This window comes from Petaurus breviceps, unplaced genomic scaffold, assembly GCF_028583685.1.
Source record: "Petaurus breviceps papuanus isolate PSGF00001 unplaced genomic scaffold, PetGlider_PUasm1.0 454, whole genome shotgun sequence".
NCBI lineage: Eukaryota > Metazoa > Chordata > Mammalia > Diprotodontia > Petauridae > Petaurus > Petaurus breviceps.
In genome coordinates, this window is record NW_027186342.1 from 1,389,952 (window position 1) to 1,404,515 (window position 14,564).

Consider the following 14,564-nt stretch of genomic DNA (forward strand, 5'->3'; position numbering starts at 1 on the left):
GATGGATGGATGGATGGATGGATGGATGGATGGATGGATGGATGGATAGACAGACAGATAGATAGATGATAAATAGACAGACAGACAGATAGATAGAGATGTGTCTATATGTATTTGTGTATATACATATGTATGTGTACATACACACATATACATTTATGTATATATACACTTATGTGACTCAATAATTATTGGTTGCTTGATTGGCAATATGGTGTAGGAGAATGAGCACTGGACATGAACTTGGTCTCAAACACTAACTCTTATGTTTACCATTCATGTGACTGTGAACAAGTCAACTACCCTCTTTGAGCCTTGGGTTCCTCATCTGTAAAATGGGAATAATACCCACCTAAGTGTTATTGTGGGGATAATGCTTTGTTACTCTTGAAACACAATGGAAATTTGAGTTATTGTTGTAGATATTATTATTAATAATGGGGATAGGAGATAGACCCACGATCTGTGGCATAGAGAACTTTCAGGAGAGGAAACTCTTTTTACCAATGCAGTCAGCATCTTATCTGCAAGTTATATTCTTAGAAAGTAGCCTAGAGGGGCAGCTAGGTGGTGCAGTGAGTAGAGCACTGGCCCTGGAGTCAGAAGGACCTGAGTTCAAATCCATCCTCAGACATTTAACACAAAAACTAGCTGTGTGACCTTGGACAAGTCACTTAACCCCAATTGCCCTCCCAAAAAGGGGGGAAAAAAGGTAGCCGAGAGCAGTGAGAGGTTAAGTGGCTTGCCCAGGGTCATACAGGCAGGATGGTGAAGCCAGGTCTTCCTGACTCTGAGGCCAAGCTCTCTATTCATCACACCTCAATGCTGTTATTATTGTTGTTGATGATATGGGTTTTTTTGTGTTATTATTATATCCTGGGGAGGGGGCGTGAAGCTCATGCCAGTCATGGAGCCTAGGATCTACTTTGTCCAAACACTGGGTCAAAAGCAGATTCAGTGAATTATGGCAAGTATCTAGAACTGTGGGTTGGCCAAAATTCCTGGGTCTGGTCAAGAGAAAATGCAGATCAGAAGAGGGCTTGGAAAGGCATCACGATGATGATGATAATTATTAATATTATTATTAATTAATTAATAATAATACCTATTGACATATTACTTTAGTAATGATGTACCACTTTTTAATATATTGATGTACCACTTTAAGGTTTGCCAAGAGCTCTACATACATTATCCTATCTGTGAGAATAATCTTACAATACCGCTGAAATTTGGTGATATTATTGGGAGTATACAATAATATCACCCAGTGGGCAGTATTCTTATCCCCACTTTATTGATAAGTAAACTGAGGCAAACAGAGGTTACATGACTTGGCCAGGGTCACACCTCTCATAAGTGCCTTTATGCAGGAGTTGCACTCCAGTCTTCCCAACTCCAAGTTAGGGGCTCCCCATCTACTTTTGCACCTTGCTGCCCCCAATATGCCTTTGTCCAGATTTTCTTACTTCCTGTGATCTCATTGTTAAGAGTCTTCCCATCAGTGAAGATTATAGCCCATGCATGTGTCTTCATCCCGTGTCCTTTTTGCCTATGCGCTCGGTGCAGCCTTTGAAACCAAGATGCAATAGGTTCTGGATCGCTTCTCTGATGCTTATGCTAATTTTGACATCAATTAGCACCAACAAAATACAAGTCCTTCACTAGCCAGCACCATACCATCCACATGTGGAACCACCGGTTACAGCAAGTGGAGAAATATCAAAGGCAGCAGATACGTTCACTTACCTTGGCAGTATACTTTCCAGGGAAGCACACACAGATAATGTGGGTGACCATGCATTGCCAGTTAGCTGTTTGGGAGGCTCTGAAGGAAAGTGTAGGAGAGAAGAGGTATTAGACTGCCTACCAAACTGAAAGGCCATGGAGTTGCTGTGCTGACCTCATTGTAGTATGCCTATAAAAACTGAAGAGTGTGCCAACACCATGCCAGGAAACCGAATCACTTCCATTTGAATTGTCTTAAAAGGACTCTGAAGATCACCAGGCAAGATAAGGTGTGGGACATTGAGCTCCATTCTCAAACTGAGCTGCCAAGCATTCAAACTCTACTGCAGAGAAAGCAGCTCCGATGGACTGGCCGCATTGTTCCAATGCCAAACGTTCATTTACCTAAAAGACTATTTTACAGAGAACTCACACAAGGCAAGTGTTCACATGAAGGTCAGAAAAAACAATACAAGAACCTTCTCAAGGTGTCTTCCAAAGAACTTTGGAATTGATAGAGTGAAATGGGAGACACTGACAAAGGACCACCCAGCATGGAACATCAAAGAAAGCACCATGCTCTATGAACAAAGCAGAATTACAGGACTATTTGTGTCCAATTTGTGGTAGAGCCTTCTGAGCTCATGTTGGTCTGATCAGTCACAGTCAGACACACTGTACCTTGACTCCAACATAGTGATGTCATTTTGATCCTCTTTGAGAATGAAGGGTGTAATGGGAATGTAAATTTTTAAGATCTTCCCTGCCCCTAGGCTAAAGTGCACCTGGAGCCTCGGGTGTGAGCCTTGTTTTTCAGTAGATACTTTTTGATTGGCCAGTGGATCCAGAAGGTTGTTACATTCTCTGAGCCAGGAGCAGGCTATATAAACCCTGATTTGAGGCTTTGTTTTGGGGCTCACTTTGAGAAATGTTCTGTGATTTGATCAGATGAGACTCTGGGAAGCTGTTGTTGAGAGCCCCCCGGCTTTGAAAAACCCAGATGTTGATTTGGTATGGATGTAATGGTTGGACAGTTTGGAAATCTGTCTACTTGATCTGTTTCTCTGTCTTCATAATTCTATCTGTATACTCTGAAGTTTGGGGTGCTGACCTTTTTCCCCTGAACTAGGTAAACGATACATATTTGACTGATTAAAGTAAGCTTGTTAACCAATTTTGAGTTGCTTTCCTTTAACAAAGCAGATCCAAGAACCTGTGTTGGCAGCCACCCTGGAGATGCTTGGGGTGCTTGCTGCTACAAAGGGCAAGAACCAACCACCACCAACCAACCATAGGTTCTCCATAAAACATCCATCCAATGTACTGGAGGTCTTCCTTTTAGTCCTTCTTATATTGCATTGGTACCAGTGGAATTTTCTGGCTAAACCATCTATTAGCCTTGGCTCTTGCTATAGACCCATCTCCTTTTCTTATCATACATTTCCTCAGTGGGATCCCTGGGGCCAGTTCTTGCTGGCAGGTCACCAATGGAAACAGTCTATTGACGCATACTCTTCATCACCCTTTTGTTCACTGATAACTTTGATTCTCTGTATATTTTATTCCAAGGTTCACAACCATGCAGTGCTTCAGAAAGAATGTTCATATTGAACATTGGTCCTTGTGCTGGAGAACAGAATGAGATCACAAAAAGCATCATACACCTGTCCAAAACCAATCCATCCAATTCTCTTCTTGCTATAAAATTCTGGAGCCCAATTTTTTGTCCATGTATGTGCCAATTTCAGATCTACATATTGATATACTCATCCAGAAGTGTTATGGGGTATTTGAAAATGTGTATCTTTAGTTTTCTTCATCAAGAATTTGTCATCCTGGGGCGGCTAGGTGGCGCAATAAGTAAAGCGCTGGCCCCAGAGTCAGGAGGACCCTAGTTGGGTTCCAGCCTCAGACACTTAACACCCACATGCCCACAAAAAAAACAAAAACTATCCCTGTAACCTTGGGCAAGTTACTTAATCCCAATTGCCCTCCCAAAAAAAAAAAAGAATTTGTCATCTTGTATACAGGCAATGGGGTATAGAAATCCATCTTGCCCTACAAGAAAGGAAGGGGAGATATAAGAAAGGGCAGATTGGGGAAAAGGATATTCTGTGTGCTTGCCATCTTGAGGGGGGTAGGGGAGAGATGGGAAGAAAATCTGTAACTCAAAATCTTTGGGAAATGAACGTTGAAAACCAAAAATAATTTTTAAAAAATCAACCCATAATAAACAATTGGGGTATGTATTATCTTCACTTTTCAGTCAGTTGAATAACAATAAAGATATGATCTGTTTTGGAAAAAAATGTTTTAAAAAAGAATTTGTCATCTTGAACATTGTCATAACTGATGAACTAACTGTTCTCTTTGGCTGACGCTTATTTTTCTTTGGGCTATCCAACTCCAAGTCACAGTCTACCAGGAGTGGGGAACCTGTGGCCTCAAGGCCACATGTGGCCCTCTGGGTCCTCAGGTGTGGCCCTTTGACCAAATCCAAATTTCACAGAACAAATCCCTTTAATAAAAAAGCCTTGAGGCCAGAGGTTACCCATCCCTGACTGGCAATAGGCTTTCTACTATATCCATTTAGTTTTTCTTTTACATATTATAAGACAATTCTCTTAACATATTGTTAAGGAAGCTCTTTAATATTCTCAGGGTTGTTACAATCTGCACAGTTATCATCTATGAACAAGAGTATCTGAAGAGTCTTAACTGAGAAACTGAGAATATCTAGAAACCATCCAAAAATAGTTGTTAGCAGGCTTGGAGGGACTGAGTGCAGGTACAGAAGACGCTTCAACTAAGAGGGTAATTATCCTGGGAAAAGTGATGGCCAGTTTCCCCAGAGAGCCCCACCAGATACCCTCTGGAATATAGGAGGCAGGGGCTGGAAGAAAGAAGATATGGTGTGGAAGGCGCGTGATTGAATAAGGCAACAGGTACATATCTGTGCTCTTTTTAGTTCCCATTTTCATGCATTGATGGCTCACTTCAATTGTTCATAATACATTCTTTTTCACTTTGTGAAAAGCAAAGAATAAGAAAAATAATTATTTTAGGGGCGGCTAGGTGGCGCAGTGAATAGAGCACCGCCCTGTAGTCAGGAGGACCTGAGTTCAAATCCGACTTCAGACACTTAACACAAAAACTAGCCATGTGACCTCGGGCAAGTCACTTAACCCCAAATTGCCAACCAAAAAAAAAAAAACCCAAAATAATTATTTTAGCTTTATTAAAGAAATCAGGGCACCAAAGAAAAGATAGAGTGGTTGTTTGAGGATGTATTTTGCTTCTTTTTTTCCCACTGTGACGCCATATTTGGCGAGGGTGATAGGTTTTGACTGAAGTGGCTATCACAGTGACAATCCAGGCAGGAGACTTGAGGTAACTCTGAGCGCAATACCTGAAGAAACCACGAGGGGGCTCTTCTCTCCTGTTCTGGATACACATATGGTACAAACTGAGCTATTTCCACTCTAGGGGGCGCTCAAAGGCTACAGAAAGCTTGATGTATTCTCCTACAGTAGTGTCAATTTCATTTTTTAGTTTATTTCAAAAGTAGTCTCTCCTTTTGGGCAAGTTATCATGTTGGAATCTTAATATAGACGAGGAAATATAATATCAAAACTATGGAAGTTACTACTATTATCTGTCTTGGGGCCCTAGAGTTTTTATCCCCTCATACTCACAGGGCAGTTAGGTGGTGTAGGAATGGGAGCTCTGGGCTTGGAATCAGAAAGACTCATCTTTATGCGTTCAAACCCGACCTCATGATCTTAGCTGCCATCTGCAAAATGAGCTGGAGAGAGAAATGGCAAACCACTCCAGTATCTTTGCCAAGATAACCCCAAAATGGGGTCGTGGAGAGTCAAACATGATGGAAATGACAGAACATCAAAAATACTTACATTGATTCAGACATCCACTACGAAAATGAAAAGGGAAGTTTATCAATCTACCTTCCTCCCTTAGACCTAGGATTTGTTCTCTGTCTCTAAGCCCTTTCGTACCCTCTGTCTTTTCAGACCTATTTTGATTGGGGAAAGTCACTTAAGTATGTCCATCTAGGCTCATAAAGAATAGGAGTAGGGAAGGAGAAGAAGGGCTTTTGCTTCCTTGTCATAGGAGCAATGAAATCCCAGAGAGCCATTGCTCTCCTCTGCTCACCAGCTTGGTTCTTGAAAGGATTGCTCAGGGTTCAAAATCCCCATCAGACTCCATGTTGTAGATTGTCTTCTCCCCACATGGTCCACACTCAGTCCTCACTGCTGGGCTGCCTTGCTTGTCTCCCCCCCCCCTTTTTTTTTGGTCTTTTTTTTTTGGAGGGGGGGAAGCAGGGCAATTGGTGTTAAGTGACTTGCCCAAGGTCACACAGCTAGTAAGTGTTAAGTTTCTGAGGCCAGATTTAAATTCAGGTCCTCCTGATTCCAGGGCCAGTGCTCTACTCACTGCACCACCTAGCTGCTCCCTTGCTTGTCTCTTGATCTAAGAAATTACAAAGCTGAAGAGCACATACAACTAACATAGTCAATGTCCCTTTACTCTATAGCATGATTGGCAGGAAGATAGCATGATTGGCACTCTTATTTCTGATACGAGGGCTATAGAATCTGCTCATTTGGAATCATCCATCACTAGTACAAGGAATGCTTCCAAGAGGCCAAGAAAATGAAGAAAAAAATCCTTCAAAATTTATACACCAGTAAGGAGAATGATCTTCAGCCTTACAAGTGCAGAACAAAAATGGCTAAAAGAATTGATATCTAAAGATAAGTATTGAGTTGATAAGAGAGCAGGTTGATGCCCTGGTTAAATTCAAGTCATCTGAGCCAGAGGGATCAGAAACCAGGACACTGGGAGAACAGGAGCCTGTGATTACTGAGTCACTCTGGGTCATCACTGTAACACTAAGGAGAATAGCAAGTTATAAATTTATTTATCCTTGATCTGTATTTCATAGAGTTGTAGAATTTATAGGGGATTTCAATGGCTCCTTTCAACTTTGTCAGATGCACCTATTGTTCATTCACATCTCAAATGAGTATTTTCTGTCCACTGTCTATGCTGCTTGTCACTAGTCATGGATTGCAATCCCTCACCAGGCAAGGACTGTGTATCTACCTTCAGTCCAACATTTAAAATAACTCCTGGGTAATCTTATACTTAAGAAATGCTTTTTGTGGTGGTGATGATGGTTATTTTACTTTTTTTGTAGGAGGGGGGAAGGCAAGGCAATTAGGGTTAAGTGACTTGCCCAAGGTCACACAACTAGTATGTCAAGTGGCTGAGGCTGGATTTGAACTCAGGTTCTCCTGACTCCAGGGCTGGTGCTCTTCACCACCTAGCTGCCCCGTGATAACTATTTAAAAAAACAACAACTATAAAATGGACAGAACAAACACAAATACCCCTAGAAAAGTCTGGTAGGTTTATCATATTAACTTGAAAATAGATTACTCCCAAATATAGGCTATGCCCCTTAAAATAACATTTCCTTTCAAGGAAAAATTACACTTGTAAAAATTTATTGTAATTTCTGTATGTCTTTACATTAAAGACATTTTTATAAAATTTTTATAATAAAATATTTTAACATTTTAATAATTTATAATAAAATATTTTTATAAAAATAAATTTATAAAAATTTATTATGTTAAGTATCTGAGGCTGGATCAGAACTCAGGTCCTCCTTCTATTTTTTCATTCTTTTGACTTCATTTATTGTTTCTTGAAGTCTCATGGAGTCATTAGCTTCCACTTGCCCAATTCTAATTTTTAGGGAATTATTTTCTTCAGTGAGCTTTTGTACTTCTTTTTCCATTTGGCTAATTTTGCTCTTTAAGGAGACATTTTCTTTAGTGAATTTTTGTGCTTCTTTTACCATTAGGCCAATTCTGTTTTTTTAAGGTGTTATTTCCTTCAATTCTGTTTACGCCTCTTTTACCAACTTGTTAATTCTGTCACAAGTCTTGCATCACTCTATCTTTTCCCAATTTGTTCTCTACAGCTCTTAACTCTTTCTTTAACTCTTTCAGGAATTCTTTTTGGACTTGGATCCAATTGGTATTTTTCTTTGAGGCTTTGCTTGTAGCTGTTTTCACATTATTATCTTCTAAGTTTATGTCTTGGTCTTTCCTACTGCAGTAGTAGCTTTTCGTGGTCAAGTTCTTTTTTTTCGTTGTTTGTTCATTTTCCCCGCCTATTTTTTTACTTTAAATTTTATGTTAAATCTGAGTTCTGCTCACCTGGGTTTGGGGGAGACACTGTTCCAAGTTTCAGGCTTTTTTGTGCTGCTATTTTCAGAGCTAGTTCTGGGGGCAGGGGGTGGGTGTCTGAAAATTTTGGTGCTTCCAAGGTAACCTTGATGAAAGGAGAGGTGTGGTCACTGCTTTCATGGGCATTTCATTGTTCTTTACCCAGGAAAGGTGTCTGCTCTCCTGCAGCCACAAGCACTAGCACTCCTGCCTTGGAACTGTGACAGGGTCCTTGCTCCCTTGACAGACCACAAGTGCTCCTCTAAGCCCTGGAATTTATACCTAGAATTGCATACAGGCAATAGGGTTACCAGTCAATGCCAGCTCCACCCAGTGCCAACAAAGGGTTGCCTGTAATCTCTTTCTGACCAATTGTCTAACCCCCCTACCATCTCTGGGTTGAGAGCTCCCAAAGTTGTTACGACTACTCCTGCTGCCCTCACCACTGTGGTCAACACAAATAGCTTGTACTGCTCCTTTACTCTGGGCCAGTCCCAACCCCTTGTATCAACCTTCTCAATTATTTTAAGCTGTAAAAAAAAAAAGTCTCACTAACATTTTATTGACTCTTTCCCTCCAAAATTTGATTTGAGGTGTTATTTTAAAGTTGTTTGGAGGGAAATATTGGGAGAGGTCAGCTGGGCTACATCTTCAATTTCTCACTATTTTGTCTTTTAGGAGGCATAAGTGTTCTTAGGACTTAATTGGTTCAAAGCTATAAGGCTCAAACCATTTTGACATAGCTTCTTTGTGACCTAAATACAAAAGTCAGCCCATGAAGAGTCAGGACGGAGCTATATTTGGGGCCATTTGGCCCCAAAAGGGAGAAGAACATAAATATTGATGTTCATTTCAGTTCTTCCAATAGGATGTCAAGACACAGGCCGCTGGGCAAAAAATCCATTTAAAGCACCGACAATTAAGTAAGTTTTTATGAGTTGTCTAAAAACTGTATGATTCCACAGGAAAAGACTGGTCAGGAATTGAGAGACCTTTTGGTAGAGCAAAAGATTTCAGTTTTTCCCTCTGCCTTTTGGGTGATAGGAGAGTAGGGTAAGAATATTGTGGGACATCATGGTACAATGGAAAGAATACTTGCTCTGGAGCCAAAGGATCTGGGTTCAAATCCTACCTCTGACAATCACCCTCCAAAGGTCTCAGTTTCCTCATCTGTAAAATGAGGGAGTCATACTAGATCTTCTCTGAAGTCCCTCCCAGTCCTACATCTATGATTCTGTGGTCTTCTGATGTATCATTGCCACTTTTTCAGATAAGTGAATCAAAATGTGGTAGATTCAACATCATTGCTGCCGAGATCACAGAAAAAGAAGTGGGATTTGTGTCTTGCTATCATGAAAAGAACACTCTGGAAGCACCCTCAAAGTGACTACACAGGAGGGAGAAGGTGAGACAAACTCACCTGAGGAGTTGTGTTCAACACTGCAGAAGACAAGCTTCTTTAAGACTTTGACTACATGGTGGTTAGGTGGCACAATGAATAGAGCACCAACCCTGTGCTCAGGAGGACCTAAGTTCAAATCCAGCCTCAGACACTTAACACTTACTTACCGTGTGACCTTGGGCAAGTCACTTAGCCCCAATTACCCTGCCTTCCCCCCTCCAAAAAGCAAGAAAAAAAAATTTTTTTTAAGACTTTCACTAGTGTGGAAGAAATAGTAGGGATGGAGAGGCACAAGTCTCAGAAAGAGTGAGACAGGATTGTGAGTTCAAAGGGAGATAATATTATGTGAAAGTGACAAATAAGAAACGAAAAGGCAAAAAGTTAGGTTACAAAACACTCCCCAATGCATCCTACTGCAATGAACATTCCTGGGAAGAGATTCTAGATTATTCTCACAGAGAAATAAAAGGAGTTGAATTAAAACAACACTTTTTTTTAAGCAATCAGGGTTAAGTAACTTGCTCAAGGTTACACGGCCAGTTATTTCTGGGTGTGGTGCTAAGTATCTGAGCCCAGATTTGATCCCCAGGTCATCCTGACACTGGAGCCAGTGCTCTTACTCGCTGAGCCACCTCATCTGAGCCACATGGAAAACAACACTTCTTAAAAGAGCATTGCAGGGGGGCAGCTAGGTGGCACAGTGAGTAAAGTTCACTCCTCTCCCAAATTCTGGTGGGTTGTAGCATGCTTAGCACTGGGTGAGGTTCTGTAAGGAAGCAGCAGCTCTGGTCACTGCCATGTGAAAACTGCTTCTTGACTGGGCCAGACAGATAGGGTCAGGTCTTTTCAGGAGGTCATTGTCAGATAATCTCAACAAGTTTTAAAAATTTGATACAGTCAGGGTTTCACACTCTCTGGCTAGCGCTGTGGGGTGCTTGTGAATTTCTCCTGGGCATGTGAAAGTAGTCAGGATGTGGGGACAGGTGCGTGGGTCTGCACGGTCCACACGTTGACTTAGATAGAGTGTTGAGCTAACTGGATAAGACAGATCAGTTCAGCTCTATATCTCCATCACTCCCCCAAAAAAGGAAAAGAACCTATATTTATATAAAGGGCCAAAATATTTATAGAAGCTATTTTGTGGTGGCAAAGAATTAGAAATTGAGGGGATGCTGATCAGTTGGGGAATGGCTGAACAAGTTGTGGCAATATGACTGTGATGGAATACTATGGTGCTATAAGAAATGATGAGCAGAGGACAGAGGTGCAGTGAATAGAGTAGTGGCCCTGGAGTCAGGAGGACTTGAGTTCAAATCCAGCCTCAGACACTTAACATTTACCATCTGTGTGACCTTGGGCAAGTCACTTAACCCCAATTACCTTGCCTTTCCCCTCCAAAAAGAAAGAAAAAGAAATGATGAGTAGGATGCTCTCAGAAAAACCTGTTAAAATTTACATGAACCAATATTAAGCAAAGTGAACAGAACCACAAGGACTTTTGATGAAAATGCTATCTACCTCCAGGGAAAGAACTATTCGAGTCTGAATGCAGATTGAAGCAAATTTTTTTATTTTATTTTATTTTATTGTGTAGGTTGTTTTGGGGTTTTTTTTTTTGGTCTGTGTTTTCTTTCACAACACGACTAATATGTAAATATGTTTTGCATAAAGGCAAATGTATAACCTATATCAAATTTCTTGCTATGTTAGGGAGGTGTGAAGGGAGAGAGGAAAGAAGAGAATTTGGAGCTCAATTTTTTTTTTAATGTTAAGGTTTTGTTGGAAAAAAGAAAATAAAAAAAAAAAGAGGTCAGTTCATGTAGAAGAGACCCAATACGTCTCACTGAGTGTCCTCATGTTCCCAAGGGTGATATGACTAATGGAAGGGATGCATGAGGATTTTATTTACCAGTGTTATGATTCCTGGGAAAACAAACAGTACCTTAGGCAGCAGCCTTGGAGACTGGTTCCTTAGGTTCTGGGGGAGCATGGGTCTAGGTCAGAATATGAGAGCACTCCAAGTGCCTCTTGAATAGGTGCTGAGGCTGAGAAGATTCTCGAACAGGTGATGGCCAGAGGCTCCGTGGAGGAATCCAGCATAGAGGTAGTGAGGATTTCTGGGGTCTCTTTTGGGCGCAGAAGGGGCGGAGGTAATACTCTTCCAAGGCCAGTGGTGCGATAAGAACATTACCATAAATTGTTGCCTCTCGAATTGTGAGTCCATTTGTTGTGAGTCCCAGGGTGGTGTTGAGCAGAAAGTCCTGGGCTACGGGTGTTGTGAGTTGTGACACAGCTCACCTGCACCCTCAATGGAGTAGTTTCCATAGTAGTCCCCGTGGTGCTTATCGCCTTCTCTAGGGTGTGTTACATGCGTGAATTTCCCTCTGATATGGCCCCAGAGTTCTTGGTTGGAACAGAGACTGTCACCTAGTATTATTGGGCAAGGGGCTTTCCTGATCTGGTGGCTCCCACCCTCCCCTCTGTGGCTTGGCCCTTACAATGGAGGGCAAGCGTGCCATCAGTGCTCAGCATTGCCCTCATTATCCCACTTGTTATGGTGGCCTGGGTGGTCTGGTCATGGTTGGCATGTCTATATCCCTGCCTTCTACATCTGGGGGATTCCATTGCATCACCCATACAGCTTCACCCTCCTCTACTCCCTGGCCTCCAATTACTGTGAGTGGGAAACAGTATGGGTTTCCCATAGAGCTGGGGAGTGGAGAGTCCAGGATCCCCTCAGGACACCTGAGGCCTTTAGTCTTGCCCTGCAGAAGGAAGCAACGACCAAGATATGGATTGTAGGCATTTTGGTGGGAGCTCAAGCGGCCATAGGGGCAACTGTTCCATGTGCAAAGTGCTTCAGGTACCATCTGTGCCCACTTAGGGGTTCAGTTTCCCGCTAGAAGTTTGAGCAAGGTGGTTTTTAAGAGCCCTTTATGCTTTTCAATCAGTCCAGCAGCCTGGGGCAGATATAAAAATGACAAGATATCATGGTACTCCCTGCCTGTTGCTGCATGTCCTAGGGGGCAAAATGTGTGCCCTGGTCACTGTGGATGGTGGTAGGAGGGTCAAAAGGTGTCTGCAAGAATTTCCTTTGACAGTCAGTGATGAGATAATAGGTTGTTGGGTCCCTACACAGGTGTCACAACAAAAGTCCAGTCTAAGTATCCACCATGGTGAGGGGATATTTAACAGCTCCAGCCTGAGAAGGCAAAGATCCTGTAAAGTGAACTCTCCCCCTATTTGGTGAGGTGCCTGCCCCTTAATAATGCTACCCTTAAGTCCCTTCTAGTTGGCCGGTGTTGTCTCCCATGAAATACCCTGCTCAATGCGCAAATTAAATTACCAATTAACTTATAAAACAGAAGAGGGGGTTGAATGGGGGGCAGGTACGTCTAGTTCTTTGGATACTTCCAGAAAAGACCACAATGATAGGTTTAGGGAGTAATACTTCAATCACCCTTTAATTAGGCTCAGAGAGTTCAGAGGCAAATGGCACATAAAATACAGACACAGATGGTATGGGGATGGGTTACGGAGGCAGACAGCACAGGGACAAGGATGGGATGGTGGAGGAAGAGATGGGAGGAGAGACATTTAAGTGACAGAGCATCAGAGTTGAGAGCACTAAGGCATCTTGGACCAGTTGGAGACAGAAAAGTGTTGAGGGAGGGAGTTGGGCGGGGAGGGGTTGTCTCCGTTTTTCAAGATTTTGGTGGGAGACTGACTCTTAGCCATTCATTAACATATCTATATTATTTCAAAGTTACCAGAAACACCACAGAGTCAGTTCATTAGGGGTGGCTAGGTTGCACAGTGAATAGAGCACCGGCCCTGGAGTCAGGAGGACCTGAGTTCAAATCCAGCCTCAGTGTGACCTTGGGCAAGTCACTTAACCCCAATTGCCCTGCTTTCCCCCATCCAAAAGGCACAAAAAAAAATTACTTCATTAATATATCCACATAATCTCAAAGTTAGCAAGATCTGGTGTTCTTCATGTCTTGATAAAGCATGGGTCATTAGCAAGACCAAAGGGCCTTTATAGCTGACTTCCCCTAATTGAGCACATAGTCTCAGGAGGTGGGTTCTAGTTGATTTACGTGTCAGTCTTCAAGTAACTGTTATGCTCCCTTTATCTATGAGACAGTCTGTAAGAGAGTTCTACGTTCCCCTTTGCAATCTTACTTCCCGCTATAATTACTTTGTCTTGGCTACTTACCGTGTTTCCCCGATAATAAGACACTGTCTTATTATTTTTTTGGACAGAAAAACACCAGAGGGCTTATTTTCAGGGGAGGGCTTATTTTAATGAACATTGACAGCAATTTTAATAAACAGGTAAATGTGAACAAAAAAATGTACCTTTATTCAATAATGATCATGTCATCTTCTTCAACAACATCGTCATAAGTGTCCATACCCTGAATTCCATCCTGGATGTCTTGCGCCTCCATTTCCTTCGGAAGAAGTGGACCCAATCTGTCATGTCCAGCAATATAGCTCTCTTTAAATGAATATGTCTTGTCCAGGTAACCTGCTCGTAGTGCCTTGGCGACACAGCTGTCAGTAATTTTATCCCATGACTTCTTCACCCAAGTCACGACTTCTTGCAGACAGGGCTTCACAAAGTTTCCATGCTGATTTCTTTCCATTCCATTTTCAATGTAGTCATTGACTTCCATGCGCAAATGGTCCTTGAATGGCTTCTTTATTGCAATATCAAGGGTCTGGAGATAGGCAGTCATTCCTGCAGGAATCATTACTTGATCTATTCTTCTCTCTGCAAGGAAGTTCTTCATTTCTTTAGCGCGGTGAGTGCTGGCTGAATCCCAGACTATCAGACCTCTTTGGTTACCTCGCATAACAAGTGGCAGCATTAAATCAACCCACTTTCTTATAACGGCTTGTGTACACCAGGCTTTTTCGGTTTCAAGAACGTAAATGCCAGATACACATTCAATCTTATCTTTCTTGCCCTTACTGATGATTAGAGGTGTGGCTTTCTTTCCATCCAAACAAATTGCCAAAACACAGGTGACCCGTGCACTTTCATAGCCAGTGGTGGGAATGTAGATTGATGTTGCACCCCTGTGATGAATTGTTGTTTGAGATCCTTGTCCCATAAACACTGCAGTTTCATCCATAGCAATTATATTGCAGGTTTGGTACTTGGA

General features: G+C 42.0%; 1 protein-coding gene across 3 annotated transcripts in view; it reads right to left on the reverse strand.

The window, feature by feature from the left end:
* The window catches only part of SPRYD3 (SPRY domain containing 3), a 117,549-nt gene that overhangs the window by 71,784 nt on the left and 31,201 nt on the right, over positions 1 to 14,564 (reverse strand). The gene's annotated exons all lie outside the window — the stretch shown is intronic.